We start from the raw sequence: 18483 nt of genomic DNA, 5'->3' as shown, positions 1-18483 counted from the left end.
TTAAGCATTCTAATGACAATCCAAATGTGGGGATCGTGGATATCCAAGCTGCGCTAAATAGGGAATTTGGCAAGCCAAAATCAGAGACAGAGTCGATTTTCGGGTTTAAGAAAATCGCAATGCTTCCAAGCGAGACCCCTGGGAGCTGGATCAGAGACTGAAGGTTATGATTCGTGACGCCAACATGACCTTGACAGATGGGCAACACCATGCATGGTTTGTAGCGTCACCAACGCCACATCTAAGGACCACGTTGTCATAGTAGAAGCTATCCACTCAGGTCGAAGATTTGGAGATCGCAATAAGACTGCATAAGACCCTGATACAAGATCCTAGTCTAGGAGTGCAACAGATCCACGTGCAGTTGAAAAACTTGTGTCTGGAGATGCAAAGTTTGAAGCAAGATAGGACAACTCACCCACAAGCGCACGAGGAGGTATGGTGCATAAAGTGTAAAGGCCAGGGACATGACAAGGACCATTGTCCAGTCTTCACGAACTACCTAGCGGGAGGAGGACCAATGCCATTGACACCAAAGGCACAAGTAGGACCGAGCACGGCACCTGCACTATGGTGCGTGATTTGTCAAATAGGAGGGAAGCATGCTACAGATAACTACCACCTATTACAGAAGTATACACAGATGTCCCAGTAGTTGTTCTGTAACATCTGCAGATCAGTAGGCCGTGATGAGCGCACTTGTAGAAGTTATGAATTAATGATGGACCGAACCCCCACCTACAGAGTTCATGCTAAAACGTGAGCCCTTGATCAAAATGCAGGGATGGCACACACTGGATTTTAGGGGCGCGGATGAGGTCGAGGTGGAATGGGACCAGGAAGGGGTCGCGGATAGCTAATTTGTTACAATTGCAGAGGGCCAGGGCATTATGCATGTGATTATACAAATCTGACGAGAGCATCATGTTTATATTGTACCTACTTTGATCATGAGACAGAGGACTGCGCCACGTTGATAGTGAGGTTGCACGATAAAGGAACACTCCAACTTCCACCAACTTAGAACCTGCAAATGATGAGGTCTGAGCCGCGCGAAGAGGACCAGAATGTAAACATCGGGATCCAAAGTGGTATCACGACAGGAGATGACAAGGGAAAACAACCCGAAGAGAGTGCCTGGGTTCACAAGGCTCCAACAAAGGAACCAAAGTTCGATTTGGAGCGTGTGAAGGAGACATTTATGGAAGCTAAGAAGAGCTTCATGGAGGCCTCCACTTCAAGTAGTAAAGACAAACGAGAACTGGAGATGGACCTATCAATGCTTACTACCTTTCTGGAGACATGCATGAAGCTCCTGCGCAATAGCAAGGTTGTGAAGGGACTGCAAGAACTCATCACTAGGTGCGCTAGGTCAGGAGAATCGTGCGTAGTCTGGAAGCTCAGGAAGCACACAACACGAACAGGAAGGGAGATGAGATTGACTGCGCAAATCAGGGAATATGAAATGGATCAAGTGATTCTGAATCTAGGATCGGATGCGAACATCCTGCCAAAGAAGACATGGGAGCGTATGGGCAGGCCTGCATTGCAATGGTCTCCTATTCAATTGCAAATGGAGAACCAGCAAAAGATCCCACCGATGGGAAGATTGCAGGGAATAACGGTAGATATCGAAGGTGCGAGCACGCTTGCAGATTTTGAAGTGATAGATATTGTCGATGACAGCAATCCCTATCCTGCGCTACTAGGAATAGATTGGGCCACTGATATGAATGGAGTGATAAATCTAAAGAAGTGCAAGATGATTTTTGAGAAAAATTCACTACACGTAGTGGTACCTCTAGACCTTGTGGAAGGATTGTGCTACATAGAGCCAGTGCGCGATGACGAGAGCGAAGATGATCTAGACTGTATCAACAAAATCACCATGCGGGAGCAAGACTGGGTTAATCCAACAGTGGATGGTAGGATTTCGTGGGAGCACGAAAGCTCTTGCACCTTAGATTCGGATGAGGAAATAGAACAATGGCAGAACTAGTTACATGAGGTAACCACGCTCAATTACAACATGATGGTAAGATCATTGCATTGCGTGACAACAGAGGTAAGGGATCTGCCTATGCATGATGGGTTGAGCGAGGTGGATGATTTCTTGAACAAATTTGAAAGAGAGGTGTTGGAACAACAGTGTTTTGACGCTCTGAAATGGGCACTCGCGCTACGTCTGCAAGGTGGTGGGGTACGCACCAGCAGAGTTTTAACTACTGGCAGGGATGCAGAAGGATGATGTGCCTACGATTTGGGAAACCGTAGATGTGGCTAATAGAAAAATATGACAGACGGGGTGATCCACGTGCACACCTCGCTAAATGGACTAAGGTCTACAAGGAAGAGCCACAAACTGAATGGGTACATTTGTTCAGTCATACCCTAGATGTCATACCCATGAATTGGTATACTGAGACATAGCTCTGCCAAGGCACGAGCGAATGGGATATCTTGCGCGAAGGATTCCTATTAACCTTCACGTTTGAATATCGTTGGTGGGACACTGTTGATGATGTGCTACAAGAAGTAAAAGCAGCTATCTTCAAAATACCCCAGGAACCAATGGAAGTTCTCCAGCAGGAATGGGCGACCTAGCTGAGCTATGCGCTAGAGTGTTACAATGTAAATATTGAGGAGGATGATGAGGATCCATGGAAAATTAACATTCTAGAAACTGAAGGCTGTCATGAGGTGTGAGGACCATTTATTGAAGATCTTGACATCACCGCGCCACTAAAAACAAAGCAGGAAAACATTGGGACAGAGACTGAACCAAAGTACGCAACGCTCAGTGACTATTGGGATGATGCCACGGTGGATAAGGTTTTTGAGTTACTTCGCGAGTACCAAGACTTATTCCCGACCAAGATTACGGACTTAAAAGGGATCGTTGGTGACTTAGGGATGATGAATATCACCCTGAAACCCGATGCAAAGTTGGTTAAGCAAAGGCCTTACTGCTAGAATCTGAAGTATAAGGAAAAGGTCCACATAGAACTAGACAAGATTCTCACAGCCGACATTATTGAGCCGGTAGGAAGAATCCGATTGGGTGAGCCCTATGGTAGTACAGGAGAAAAAGCAGAAGGGCGAGATACGAATATGCGTGGACCTCATGAAGTTGAATGACGCCTGTGTACACGACCCATTCCCGACACCATTCACAGATGAAGTATTGGAAAATGTTGGCAGACAAGAAGCCTACTCTTTCACGGATAGGTTCTCAGGGTACCACCTGTTATAGACATTTTTGTGCCTTACAGCTATAAGCATGAAATGTCCATAATATAAGGGATCCAAATTCCCTAAACATGTTGTTCCTACCCCTAGAGGAACAAGGCTAACAAACCACAGCAATTCACAGAAGTTCTCCACCAGAAACTGCTCAAAAACAAGTCAATTCAGGATCAATTCAGTGGCTCCACTAGCTGTCTGCGCTGAATGTCAAAGCCAACACTGGCTACCTGCACTGCAACGCAGGTAGAAGCACTACCAGGGTGCGCTGAGCGAGAGTTGACAAATGGCAAGTTCATTCCAAGAGGTGTCAAGACCCAGGAAGCTTCCAGAATCTTCCTCAATGACACTTGCCTCAGTGAATTCGACTAGTGATGAGTAAGAGGTTCCCAATCTCCAAGTGGAAGCAAGAACCTCCAAGTGGAATCAAGAACTGACAGAGGGAGAGGACACTAGTCAGATCTCAAGCTAACTCATCCTCCAAACATCTATATATGGATCTCTCCTCCATGAGATCTAGAAGCTGGAATTTTGTTATTGCAAAGAATTGTTGTTGGTTTGAGATTGGAATCATTGGGTGCTTAATGCTTTGAAAGGGGGTGAAGATAGGAATTCCATTTGTTGGGAAGGATATGCTGGATTGGAGCCCTCTGGGTTGTATCTCTTCCTGAACCTTCTTATTCATCAATAAAGCTATCTTGGTTTCTCCTATATACTGGTGTATCTTTGATGTATGATTGCATTAGTATGTTTAGTTTACTTCTAATCCTGAACTAGTTATGAATATGAATCCATGTCTTGTGTAGTGTTCTCTTCTTGTGATCTTGCAGAAACCTCTTGAAGCTGGGCGAGCGAGAAGGCAAGTAGCTGGGAACTCTCCAAGAGAAGAGAAACCAGATCGAGGGACAAACGGAAGACACCGGTTTGTCCATCCATCTCTCTTCATTCTTAATTCATAAAGGAAGAATACTAGAATAGCTATCTCTGTTTGTTGCTAAGGCACTGTCACACCTTAGGTGGATAGGATCGTCCTGCATAGGCATTTTTCCCCACAACAAATTGGCGACTCCACTGGGGAAATCTATTTAGTCATTTTATTTGTGTCTCTATCATTGTTTGCTTCATAGACTCAATAGCAACAATCGAACTGCATCTGTTATTCTCAGATGCAAAGTAGACAGTTGCTGCTTTGATCCAATCACTGGATTTGTCTATGATCTGAACAATGGACTCACAAATGATTTGATGATTCTTTGTGATAGATCTTAGTACTCCCTCAAAGCATCCCTTTGATTGTACCTTGCTTTTTGCTTTTATTTGGCCTGAAACAGTAGATTAATCAGCAATCTGTGACCCAGAACCCAGTGAGAAACTCTCGTTTCTCCTTCAGCGCAGACCCTGTGAAGAGGTTCTGCATTTCAACACAGGTCCCGTGAAGGCTACCTGTGCTGAATGTCAAAACCCCTGTGTTGAGGTTGCGCTGATCTAGTTAGGCCTTGTGCAGCTGGGGTTCTCTGCTCTGTTTTTCCTTGTTTTGATCTCTGATTTTTGCAGCCTGTAACCAGCATAGGTACCAGTCTGATAACTCCTTTTCTCTGCTTAAATTCCGCCTCCTTTTGTACAAAAAGACTGTGAGTGTTTTTATGTGTTTGTGGCGTCATTTAGAGTTTTCCTTTGCATGAGTGAAATAATCATCCTGTAGCCCTTGATTCAGATCTGTTGATTGTGATCTTAGGAGAGAGTTCATTGGTTGTTTACAGTTGATTATACATTTACTCTTGCTTATTGGTTTGAGTTTGTCTCTTTTAAGTGTCGAAACAAGTATTCATTTCGAAAATCGTTAAGTGTTGTAATCTCTTCTACCCTCTCTGATTTCGAAAAAGTAAACTTGTTTGTATTTGTCATTTAAAAGAAAATTCAAAGTTGTACAAAAAGCTTTCTTTGTAGGCATCAATACTAAGAAAGCGGAAAACAAACACCTGCATTGTGCATTTGCATCTTGATAGTTTTCATGATTGATTTAGAAAAAGTGCATTTAGAGTGTGCTGATTGCTCTTTGAGAAAAGATGGCGTCTTTCTTTTCCCTTAGTAGCTAGGATTTTCAAAGTTGAAAAGATATATAAAGCTTGCTTATCATCTTTAGACTGCATTTAGGAATTGTATCATACATCTCGTGGTGAACCTCAAAAGACAAACTTCTAAAAAGATCAACCTAAATTGAATGAACTTAACAACGCTTTGCAACATAACGCACAACATAGAGGTCTAGGCTAGAGACGTGTTCCGGCGTCGTAAAGCCTGGTGACTGTCGATCTCGTTGATGGTGGGTGATTCCTCCTGAGGGACGATAGCGCCAGTACGGATTGTGCTCCCACGTACCGTCGCGTATATATTGGGAGACCTCTATAGGCATAAAACCTTTATCCTTAGGAAGCCGTGTCGGCCGCCCTACTGATCGCAATGCACTGAACACAGCATTCAGGAAGATCGACCGCCCGTACCTTAAAAAGTATTCTGCGGTTTTGCGAGAAGTTTGGCACACCATCTGCCTAGAACTCCAGAGCAGTTCCTTTTGGCCTTTTTCAGACTCTATAACGGAAAAAGTCCATCCAAGCATCTGTCACTTCGGGCTCGTTAAAACATCGAAGGAGACTAGAGTCATCTTTAGCTTTTTCTCGACTCTTTAAAATTGAAAAAGCAAGTTGTGTCTAAGCGTCGTTAAAAATTTATTTTAAATGGAACAATCACCCTTTATTCCTGCGTTGATCTTTAGGTTGAAAAAATGGAGCCCACCAACCAAGGAATTCCCCTTGGTGGAAATCCTAGTCCCTTCTCCTCTTGGGGAGATGTTGGTGCGCCCCATATGGCCACATTGTCGCTTCCAGGACTGACAATTGGCCTGCCGGTCTGGCTCTTTTCAACCAATGTCGTTTAGAACACCACTATTCCTGAACAGTCGAATCAACAGTTAGACCAGACCAGAGTTGCTCACCCGCCTTCTACTTCATCTAATTCTTCCTCTCCTCCTTCCTCTTCGCTTGACGGAACTGGTAAAACAAAGAACCAAGTTCCTAAGGAGAAGAAGGAAAAGAAGAAGAAAGAGAAGAAGAAGAAGAAGCCAAAGGCGACTGGGGGCAAACAAGTGGCGTCTGACAAAAATCCACACACATCACTGACTAGGCCTAAATCGCCATGTGTCATATGCAAGGGAGACCACTTCCACAGAGATTGTCCCTGCATCCCTCGGATACTAAGGGACTGGTCTCACCGTTTCCACAATTCAGTGGCGTCAACCTCTGATAGCCATGTTGACAGCTCACCGTCAACTAATGAAAGTGAAGTCACCGGACAGAGAGGGAAAACTAGATTTCCCTGCAAACTGTGTGAAGGCGACCATGCCATCCACCATTGTCCCTTCTTAGACGAGGCTAAAAGAGTTTTGGAAGATCGCCCGATTTTACGAGCGCAACTTCCTCCTGGATATCAAAAACTCCTGCCAAGTCCTTCACCAGTTGAGAACTCGGCTGGCCCACTCAGGTGGTCAGCCGAAGCACCTATCATTGAGGATGAACCGTCTGAATCCATACCTGACGAAAGTCAAAAGGTTGAGGCGGCAGTTGACCCGGTTTTGCCTTCAGAGGCTCTATCTTCGAATGATACCATCACAGAGGAGAATAAAGACGACACCGTCCAAATTCTCTTCATCAACACAGACTCCGATGAACAAGGGGGCAATTTGCCCATTCCTTTATCGCAGGAAGGAACTTCGTCAGAGTCATACCCGGCCGTCTATTCGGTCCCACCACCAAGCAACCTAGTTGTCTCATTCGACTGGAACCAACTAGGCAGACCCCGTTTGCCAGCAAGCATACCATTCATAATTATCGTCCAAATATACAGAATGGTAATGGCTGGCACTATCATTGATGAGGGGGCATCTGTGAGTATCCTTTCCTCTATTGCTTGGAAAGCGCTTGGTTCGCCAGCGCTTTTGCCTGAAATGAGAAATCTATCAGGCTTTGATAAAGGAACCAGTCGACCTTTAGGGATCCTCCCCAATGTGCCCGTAACATTGAAATGGAAGACCGTTCAAATGAACGTGATGGTCATTCAAGGACCCTTGGATTATAACCTACTCCTTGGACGAGACTATATATATTGCATGAGAGCCGTCGTCTCCTCACTCTTTAGAGTAATGTGTTTTCCGCATGAAGGAAAAGTGGTCAAGCTCGTGGACCAACTTTCATTTCCCGGATCACGCATCGCAAATAGTCATGTACCATCCCTAAATGGTCTCTTCACGCAAGAATTGTCTCAACCCACGGTCCGTCCTCCTGATGAGCGCGAGTAATCCGGGAGGATATAACTGGAACCCAGGGGGCATGCGTCCTGGTCTGCTTCGGCAGGAAAACTTTGGGTATAGGGTAGCTTTCCGTGGGAGAATATGACTAGTTCGTACCCCGTCCGTGAGTGGAAGAGGGGTTGTTCTAGAATAAGATTCTTTTTTCAAAGTTATGTGGGTTGGCGGGCTTCGTCACTCACCTTTGTCTATTTCGGTAGACATTGCCGAGGAAGTGTTTTGTTTGAAAGATTAACGAGACAATCTTTGGGTAACCTGAAAGAGGTAGACCTCTCTCGGTGAAACAAATGTTTTGACGGAAATGAAGTAGAGGTAACTTTGAAATCGTACTTTATGCCTGGGGGCATGCAAACCTTTTTGAGTGCAAGCAAGGGGCGGCTATTTATTTTTTAAATTTTTAGGTCCTCCCTTTAAACCTGTAGGTCTAACCCTTTAAACTCGTAGGATTAGTCGTTTCCGAACTTGCATAACGAAAGGATCCGGAGCAAAGCTTCTTGAGATGAAGCTCCATAAAAAATAGGATCTTGATGAGACACTCTTATCATATGACTGGGTTAATCGAGTAGTTTTAGCACACAGTTCATGCTCGTTAAAAAATAAACGCAAGTTTCGAGCAGTTTTAGCACACAGTTCATGCTCGTTAAAAAATAAACGCAAGATCCGAGCAGTTTTATCGTATAGTTCATGCTCGTTAAAGAATAAACATAAAATCGAGCAAATGTTTCCACCCGCGTTTAAGCTCGTTAAAAAATGAACTATCCCGGTAAATAACCACAGTGAATGTAATATTATCAGCCATTAAAGCCTTGGTCGTGTTTGCACAGTCACCTCCACTTTTCCATTGGCCGATCGTTCACCTCCATATGTTTGTTTACCCATTTTGAGGAACAGCTGCGAAGAGTGATTTCACTAGCCATCCTTGTGACACTGTCGTGATTGGAAAATTCCAACCTGTACCTGGAATCAGCTGCTAACCCGTTTTATCACTCGTTCCTCAAAAGACGAGTCTTCTTTAAGCTCTTTTCATCTGACTCGTAAAATATGAAAAGATTGCCGAGTCCTTGGCCTTCCAGCTCGTTAAAGGGATAGGAAGTGCTATCCCTCCTCTAGATTTTAATCGTTTTGGACCTGAGGGATTATTGCACAAAAATATCGAGCGCTTGTTTTATTCGGCTCGTTAAAACTATCGAAAACTCATCCCTTCTGTATTTTTTATACTTTTTCGGACCTAAGGGATTAGATGACGAAAAAGGACTTTTTGGAGTTAACTTTATGTACCTTTTCAGACTCTCTAAAAATGAAAAGGACCGAGTTATCTTTGTCGTTAGACTCGTTAAAATTGTTAAATAGCGACAAACTTGTCTTTAGACGAGAACGAGTTTCACTATCGCTAGGCTCGTTAAAACATAGCGATGGGCTTGCCCGAAGGGCAGGTTATAGAACAAGCATATGTTATCCTCCTCAAGCTTGACAAAAATAAAGAGGTACTGGTCAGCAACGACTGGGGAAAAATTGGGAGAAACTCAAGAAAACTTTGATGGTAGCAAGTCGCTCTTGAACATGACACTTTTCCTCCGTACCACAGTCGGGTTGGGTTGTTTCATTCACCGGTCACATCACCATGGTCTCGCCATACCATCCATATTTTGGGTAATGCTACCGATCCATCGTGTAAGTGTCGCCATATGTTCAAGAGAAGTCGTTCAGAGAAGTCAACCGTGTCCCATCCACTGCCATACATTATCCTTCATCCTTTCATGACCGCCACCCTGAATCATATGTCACAGATCGTTTTCACCTCCATCAAAATCATTAGCTCCATTCTGTGTCATTGATGTGGGATTCATTAAGGCCCTCCTTTGATGGATCGCTTCTTGTCGACATTAGCTCATTATCCAAGAAGTTGATCTAGGAACAACCCCTTCATTACTTTGAAGCTTGCATGCCTCAATGGCAAGTTTCTCACTTCCGGCGACAGGTATACATCAATGACCTTCGACCGAAAGATTTTGTGTGGTGTTCGACGCCAAGTCCTTTATTCACACCACGTGAATTGTACTGCAGTACCTTGAGGGTCATTATCATTATCGGTGATTCCTCTCGCGCTTTTTAACGGTTTACCTCATTGACAGGTAATCAAGCGATGTCTTTCCATGTTCGACTTCAGAACATTTCTCACATGGATCGACTTGTACTTAGAGTGAAGATCAAACGAGTTTGAAGACCCCGGATCTAGTTTCATCCATCCGGGTTGCGATATATATTCAGAAAAGATAAAGACATTGACATGTACATCATTGCAGCAGATAATCATCCTACCCAAGGGATGATAATTTCATCAAAATTATCAGTCTACCATCAGACGATTGTCTGTTCTATGTACAGAAAAATGAATTTATAAAGCTGAGCATGGGAATGCCCGCCTCAGCTAGATCATGAAAGCAGTATGAAAAATAATTTATTGTATTGTATCTTATTACAGGTCTCCTCCCAGCATTGGATGAACTTCGGATCCTCCTGATAAAGCATTTCACCCGATAAACGGCCTCATACTTTAGGGGGCAACTGTTATAGACATTTTTGTGCCTTACAGCTATAAGCATGAAATGTCCATAATCTAAGGGATCCAAAGTCCCTAAACATGTTGTTCCTACCCCTAGAGGAACAAGGCTAACAAACCACAGCAATTCACAGAAGTTCTCCACCAGAAACTGCTCAAAAACAAGTCAATTCAGGATCAATTTAGTGGCTCCACTAGCTATCTGCGCTGAATGTCAAAGCCAACACTGGCTACCTGCACTGCAACGCAAGTAGAAGCACTACCAGGGTGCACTGAGCGAGAGTTGACAAATGGAAAGTTCATTCCAAGAGGTGTCAAGACCCAGGAAGCTTCCAGAATCTTCCTCAATAACACTTGCCTCAGTGAATTCGACTAGTGATGAGTAAGAGGTTCCCAATCTCCAAGTGGAAGCAAGAACCTCCAAGTGGAATCAAGAACTGACAGAGGGAGAGGACACTAGTCAGATCTCAAGCTGACTCATCCTCTCTCCGAACATCTATATATGGATCTCTCCTCCATGAGATCTAGAGGCTGGAATTTTGTTATTGCAAAGAATTGTTGTTGGTTTGAGATTGGAATCATTGGGTGCTTAATGCTTTGAAAGGGGGTGAAGATAGGAATTCCATTTGCTGGGAAGGAGATGCTGGATTGGAGCCCTCTGGGTTGTATCTCTTCTTGAACCTTGTTATTCATCAATAAATCTATCTTGGTTTCTCCTATATACTGGTGTATCTTTGATGTATGATTGCATTAGTATGTTTAGTTTACTTCTAATCCTGAACTAGTTATGAATATGAATCCATGTCTTGTGTAGTGTTCTCTTCTTGTGATCTTGCAGAAACCTCTTGAAGCTAGGCGAGCGAGAAGGCAAGTAGCTGGGAACTCTCCAAGAGAAGAGAAACCGGATCGAGGGACAAACGGAAGACACCGGTTAGTCCATCCATCTCTCTTCATTCTTAATTCATAAAGGAAGAATACTAGAATAGCTATCTCTGTTTGTTGCTAAGGCACTGTCACACCTTAGGTGGATAGGATCGTCCTGCATAAGCATTTTTCCCCACAACACCACCAGATTAAAATCGTGCTGGAAGACAGGAGCAAGATGACCTTCGTGATGGCATGGGGATGCTTCCAATACACCGTTATGCCTTTTGACTTGAAGAAGGCGCCAGCCATTTTTCTGCGCATCATTGTTTCCACATTCAAAGAATACATCCATAAGTTCCTCAAGGTCTATTTGGATGATTGGACTGTCTTTGGATTGGTTAAGCACAACATAGCAAGTTTACGTTTGATGCTTGATACTTGCCTACGACACTAGATTGCGCTAAACCTTAAGAAGTGCACCTTCCTCATTCCCTTTGCGAACCTGTTGGGACATGTGGTCTGCAAACAAGGACAATGGTGGACCCCGCAAATATTGCGGTGATTCTAAATTTGGAAGCACCGCGAAGTGTTAAACAATTACACGCTACCTTGGGATGCACAGGGTACTACAGGAAGTTCATCAAAAGCTATGCCCAAATCACCACACCGATGGAGAAACTATTGAAAAAGGATGTCACATTTTTCTAGAATGATGATTGCATGAAGACCCTAGATGTCCTAAAGGGGAAATTGGCCCCCGCTCCAATCCAGGTCTTCCCAAAATGGGACGTGGAGTTTCATGTCCATGTTGATGCGTCATGTATCGCGTTGGGAGCAGTGCTCACACAAAAGGGTGGAGAAGGCTTGGATCATCCTATCGCGTTTGCAAGTCGTAGATTGTCCAAAGCTGAGAAGAACTATTCCACAACCGAGCGCAAGGGGTTGGTGATGGTGTATGCGCTCCAAAAATACTGACACGGTTTGCTAGGAGGACACTTCAAGATGTATACAGACCATGCCGCTCTAAAGTACTTGGTCAATAAGCCTGTGTTGGGGGGTTGCATATGTAGGTGGCTCTTATTGTTCCAAGAATATGGCTTTGAGGTCATGGTAAAACCTGGACGCCTGAACACAGGACTGGATCACTTGTCACGTATTGAGACAGGCGAAGAGCCTACTAGTTTGGAAGAAGTATTACCTGATGCACATCTCTTTGCAGTGTGTGTTGCAGACGGGCACTTCAAAGATATAATCCACTTTCTAACAACAGGGACTATGTCGAAGGAATACTCCATCTAACAAAAGAAGGAATTGGTGGTGTGCGCGGTGGATTTTCTGTCATTGCAGGGCACCTATACAAAATGGGAAATTATGAGATATTGCGAAGATACATATCTGAATTTGAATGAAGTCAGATCCTCGTAGAAACACATGGGGGTGCTACAGAAGGAAACTATGCAGGACGCACAACCGCACAAAAGATTCTTTGTGCAGGGTTGTGGTGGCCAGCCCTTCACCAGGATTCAAAAGCACACTGTAAGGCCTGCGACATATGTCAAAGGACTGGAAAACCATCATGAAGGGACAAGATGTCGTTGAATCCACAAATGACACTGTAGCCATTTGAGAAATGGGCAATTGACTTTGTGGGACCTATCAACCCTCAGGGAAAGACGGGGGCACGCAACATCATCACCATGACGGAGTACTTGACATGATGGGTGGAAGCACAGCCGGTCAAAGACTACACGGCCACTACAACTGCGAAGTTTTTGTTTGAAAACATGTTGACCCAATTTGGTTGTCTGAAAATCTTAATGAGTGATCGCGGAACACATTTCCTGAATGAAACCATCAACGCGCTCACATAAGAGTTCTAGGTGTATCATTAAAAAAGTACACCGTATCACCCACAAGCCAATGGAACTGTAGAAGCATTCAACAAAATACTGGAGACTACGCTGACCAAAGTGTGAAACGCATAGCGAAGCAATTGGAACCTACACGTCCCTGTAATGCTATGGGCTTACAGGACAACGTGCAAGAAACTGACGGGTCAAACACCTTTCCGGTTAGTTTATGGCGTGGAATTTGTCATGCCGATGGAATATATCATACCTAGTCTATGCATAACAGCGCTCATAGGGATGAAGAACCACAAAGCTCTAGAGGAAAGGCTCATGCAATTGGAAGAAATTGAGGAGGAACGGTTCTTGGATAGTTTTCATCAACAGGTACAAAAGCAGTGTGAAAAGGCCTGGCATGATCGCCATATTAAGTTGCGCACCTTCAAGGTAAATGACTTACTGTTGCTATATGACATTAAGTTTGAAAAATTTCCGGGAAAATTCAGAATGCATTGGCTAGGACCATACGTGGTTAAGGAGGTCATAGACGGAGGCATGACCCAGCTAATCAAACTAAATGGAGAACCCTTCCCTGGCAAAGTGAATGGCAGCCACTTGAAGCCCTACACGGGTGGGCCAGCTATCTAACTAGCCGGTCGAAGCACAGTCTTCACGCTTCGAGGAGTTGTAAAAAGGCCCAGGACTATAAAAATATGTAGTAGATACAGTACAGATGTATGGAAACAATTCAGACACAGAGGTTTCAGAATAGAGGATGCAACAGATTCAGCAAGCAGTGGCTCAATGCATTCCCGACATCAGCACAGTTCGAGGACAGTTGGAGAAACTATGTGCCAAGATCGTCGCACCGATAGAGTGACTCAAGGGCGAGTCACGATGTTTTTGTTGGGGGCCTATTGGGCATGGAATCCCCCCAGTCATGTTTTGGGGCTCAAAGCCCATGTTTTGACCAAATGATGTTGTAAATCCTTGTGAATTGCGGGCACGGAAGTATGTTAGAGTCATAGGGTTGTCCGCCCAAGTTTTTAATGTAATGTCGACCTACCCATGGTCGGTGGACCATGGGGTTGTATAAATAGAGTGAGGCTCTAAGTGTAAAAGACAACTAAGTATGGGATAGAAAAGTAGAAGCGAAGAACAAGTCTAAGGGATTGAGTTGGAAGTGTAAAGTGTGTCTTGGGTTGTAGAGTAGGAGAAGGCTCTGTAGCTGAGTGTGCGGAGGCCTAATTATCCGCAGCTGAGTGTGCAGACCCCTACAGCTGAGTGCGCAGGGTGGAGTCAAGTCTATAACCAAGGAAGAAGGTAATAAAGAGAAGTTTTATCTTAATTTCGTGTATCTGTTCTTAGGTTATTACCTGTTTGATATGAATTGTAATTATATTGTTTATTTAATGCGCGCACCTATATGAATGATTGATATTGCTAAGTACAACTTAACGCATACAAGTAAGCTGAGGTAATCAACTAACAGTGGAATACTAGTAAGGACTTGGGTAATAACAGCGTTCAGCCCCCGAGTAGGGCTACGTGAAGGCAGCATCTCAGGCTGTGAGGTACGGGTAAGTGCGCGTAGCAACGTGCGCGCAAGGTCGAACCACAGACCACTTGAACTCATCAAACATCTCTAGGGTGCGGAAACCTGGTTCTAGCACCCTCCCATACTACTTTGGGTGAGATCTCAATCCACGCTCCACGGACTATTGCCGAAAGGGCCAGTAGTACCGGGATTTGTTTGGCTAAATCACCTCTGAACCTGGGTCAGGCCCCAACAAGCCAACACATGCTCACAATTGTCGCAACCTTAGAGGGATCTACCACACTCCTTCCTTGCATACTATATGGCCCAAGAGCATGCCAAAGGAGACTGCAAATATGCACTTCTTCAATTTTAATGAGATCTACAGGGTTCTACATCGATCAAACATGATTCTAAGAAAACTGGAGTGTTTCTTCAACAAAATGTATATTGTCCAATTATCCATATAAATTTCTAAGAACCTGTGGATATAATCTCTAAAATAAACAATTACAATCCTTGAGAACATCGTGGGTATATTCTTTAGTCTGAATGACATAACATGATACGCATAGGATCCCCATTCCTTGTTAAATGTGGTTTTCTTATTATCCTCCTCTAGGATCCTGACTTGGTGATAACCACAGAATCTGTCTATAAATGAATAGTCGTTATTCCCTACCACATTGTCTAAAAATTCATCATTGAACGAAGTGGGAAAAGGATCATGAACACGGGAATTTTTTAGACTACGGTAGTCCACACAAACCCTTTTGTAGCATCCTTCTTATTTTGTATAACGATCGGGATTACCCACTATGCTTCATCAACCGAGAATAAAATCACTATTGCTAACAACTTATCTATCTCCATTTTCACTTTTTCCTTAACTCTCGGGTTCAGTTAGTATGGTTGATGCTTTACTGGTTTTTCATCTGGTTTAAGTGTGATCTTCATCTCCCCTAACTCCCCCTTAATCCCCTTTAGTTCCACAATAGACGATGGGAACAAATCTTCATATTCATTTAAGAGATCAAATATATCTCTTGTAGTCTTCTCCTCCTAATAATATCCAATTGAGGCTAACTTCAACTTGTCATCTGTCCTGATGTTATGTTTTCGCAACTTCAATGGGAGTAGGTGTGGAGCATCAGTCACAGGCCCATCCTTGATGTCTCGTTCCCCCTCAGTTTAATTGAATTCCAGATGTCATAATTCCTCTGGATCATCTTTGTCTAATTCTTTGTCCACCTTCCCACATACTACGGTCTCATGATATCCAAACTCATATATATGCTCTAGAGTGCTCTGATATATGCATCACTCCATTAGCTGGCCTATTGTAAGAAGAACTCACTTGACAACCTACAACACCTGAGTCAGCCTTTTGTCACTGTCTGAGAAGGAAAAGTTGATGAAAAACTAATCAGCCAAGCAATCCCAATCTCCAGTTTGTCTCCTTGTTTCTTCCTTTACATACCATGCTTTTGGAAAGGTCCCCTGGGTGTGTATAAAACCATGCACCCACAATTCCTTTGGAACTCCTTCCATGTTCCATCTGTCCTTACATTCTTGCAAATGTTGCCGAGGGTCAAAGTCTCCCCTGTAATTCACAAAATCCTGAGGGTACTCCCCTTCCTATTGAAAGCTGACTTTGTTATCGGGAGATATAGTGTCTATGCAACGCTGCTAGTCCCACTAAGGCTGGTAGCTACCTTAGAAACAAACAAACTAAAACCACTTTCGTTTTCCTTTATGAGAAGTAGATAAGAGCGGAACAAAGGAGACCAACCTCTGTCTTGCGCTTGGTTCCTTGCTTGCTTCCTCTCCCTTCTGATATATCTTTGCCACTCGCTTCTTCGTCTACCCAGCTTCAAAGAGCACCTGTAGAATCAAAACAGCATAACACTATCCAAGAACATAGATCTACTATCATAAACAATATAGGACCAGATATATATTGACCACACAAATGCATATATCATCAATCATACAAGAATGTGGAGGAAAACTTGAATAGCTTTATTAATAATCAAGAATAGCAAAGAGGATTACAACCAATTGTTCTGACCCAGCGTCATCCTCTCAGCAAGAAATCCCTTCTTCACCTCATGAAAAGCTTAGATCACCCAACACTATGATGTTCCACCAAGAAACCAGTAGCACTTCATTACAAGATACAAAATTCCATCCTCTGGATCTCTGGGATGAGGGATCCATATATAGATGTTTGCAAGGGGGGTGAGTCAGCTTTTGAGATTTGATTAGTGTCCTCTCTCTGATAGGTGATTGATGATCTCTTACTCATCCCTGGGCGAATGCAGAGAGGCAAGTGTCACAGGAGAAGTTTCTGGAAGATTCTATGATCGTCCACCTCATAGATTGACCCTGCCATTTGTCCACTCTCGCCCATTGCACCCCATAGAAGGGCTTTTCAGTATGCATCGCACCTCCCATGTGCATTTAGGTTGGATGCAGCGCACTTTGACCATGGAGCAGGTGAGATGGTCCAGTTTTGACGAGTTCTGAGTAGTTTTTCATGGAGAACTTCTGGGAGATGATGTAATCAGTTGACCTTGTTCTTTTAGGGGTTGGAACAACACTTTTAGGGACTTAAGATCCCTTGGTTTATGGACATTTATGATTGGGGTTGCAGTGCCCAAAAATTTCTATAGCATTTGCCCCATAAAGCATGAGGTCGTTGATCTTTTGATGTCAGGTGAAATTCTTTATCATGAGGATCCGAAGTTTTTTCGAGTTGGAAGGCGACCTGTAATAAGATACAATACAACACATTATCTTCATAACATTTTCATGATCTAGCTAATGCGGGCATTCCCATGCTCAGCTTTATAAATTCATTTTCATGTACATAAGACAGACAATCGTCTGTGTGCAGACTAATGATTCTGGTAGAGCCATCATCCCTTGGATTGGATGATTATTTGTGCAGCAATGATGTACATTTGATGTCTTTATTTTCCTGAATATATATCGTAGCCTGGATGGATGAAACTAGATCCTGGGTTTTCAATCTCGTTCGATCTTCACTCAAAGTACAATTCGATCCATGTGAGAGATGTTCTGAAGTCGAACATGGAGAGACATCGCCTGATTACCAGCCAATGATATAAGTTGTTAATAGGTGCGAGAGGAATCACCGATAACGATGATGACCCTCAAGGTACTACAATGCAATTCACGCGGTGTGAATAAGGGACTTGGCATCAAACACCACGCAAAATCTTTCAGTCAAAGGCCATTGATGTAAACCTATCGCCAGAAGTGAGAAGCTTGCCATTAAGGCATGCAAGCTTCAAAGTACTGAAAGGGTTGTTCCTAGATCGACTTCCTGGATAATGAGTTGATGTCGACAAGAAGAAATCCGTCAATAGGAGGGCATTAGTGAATCCCACATCAATGACATGGAATAGAGCAAATGATTTTAATGGAGGTGAAAACGATTTGATGACATAAGGTTCAAGGTGGCGGTCATGAAAGAATGGAGAGTAAATGTATTGTAGTAGATGAGACACAAGTGAATTCTCTGAGCGACTTCTCTTGAACATATCGACGACACTGACATGATGGATTGGTAGAGTTAACCCCAAATATGGATGGTGTGACAGACCCATGGTGATATGACTAGTGAACGGAACAACCCATCCCAACTCGGATGCGGAGTGAAAGTGTCATGTTCAAGAGCGACTTGCTACTAATAAAGTTTCTTCAAGTTTTCTTCCCAATTTTTCCCCAGTGATTTCTGACCAGTACCTCTTTATTTTTTGCAAGCTTGAGGAGGATAAGATATGCTTGTTCTATAATTTGCCCTTCGGGCAAACCCATCGCTATGTTTTAACGAGCCTAGCGATGGTGAAACCCGTTCTTGTCTGTATGGACGAGTTTGTCGCTATTCGGTTTTAACAAGTTTAATGACAAAGATAACTCGGTCCTTTTCAATTTTAGAGAGTCTGAAAAGGGACGTAAAGAAAACTCCAATAATCCTTTTTCGTCATATAATCCCTTGAGTCTGAAAAAGTATAAAATAATACAAAAGGGATGAATTTTC

The sequence above is a fragment of the Pinus tabuliformis genome, chromosome 9 (assembly GCF_031772625.1).
Source record: "Pinus tabuliformis cultivar Carrire ecotype Pingquan chromosome 9, CPIR1, whole genome shotgun sequence".
In the NCBI taxonomy this organism is placed as follows: Eukaryota; Viridiplantae; Streptophyta; class Pinopsida; order Pinales; family Pinaceae; genus Pinus; species Pinus tabuliformis.
Note: the sequence above shows the minus strand (reverse complement) of the source record.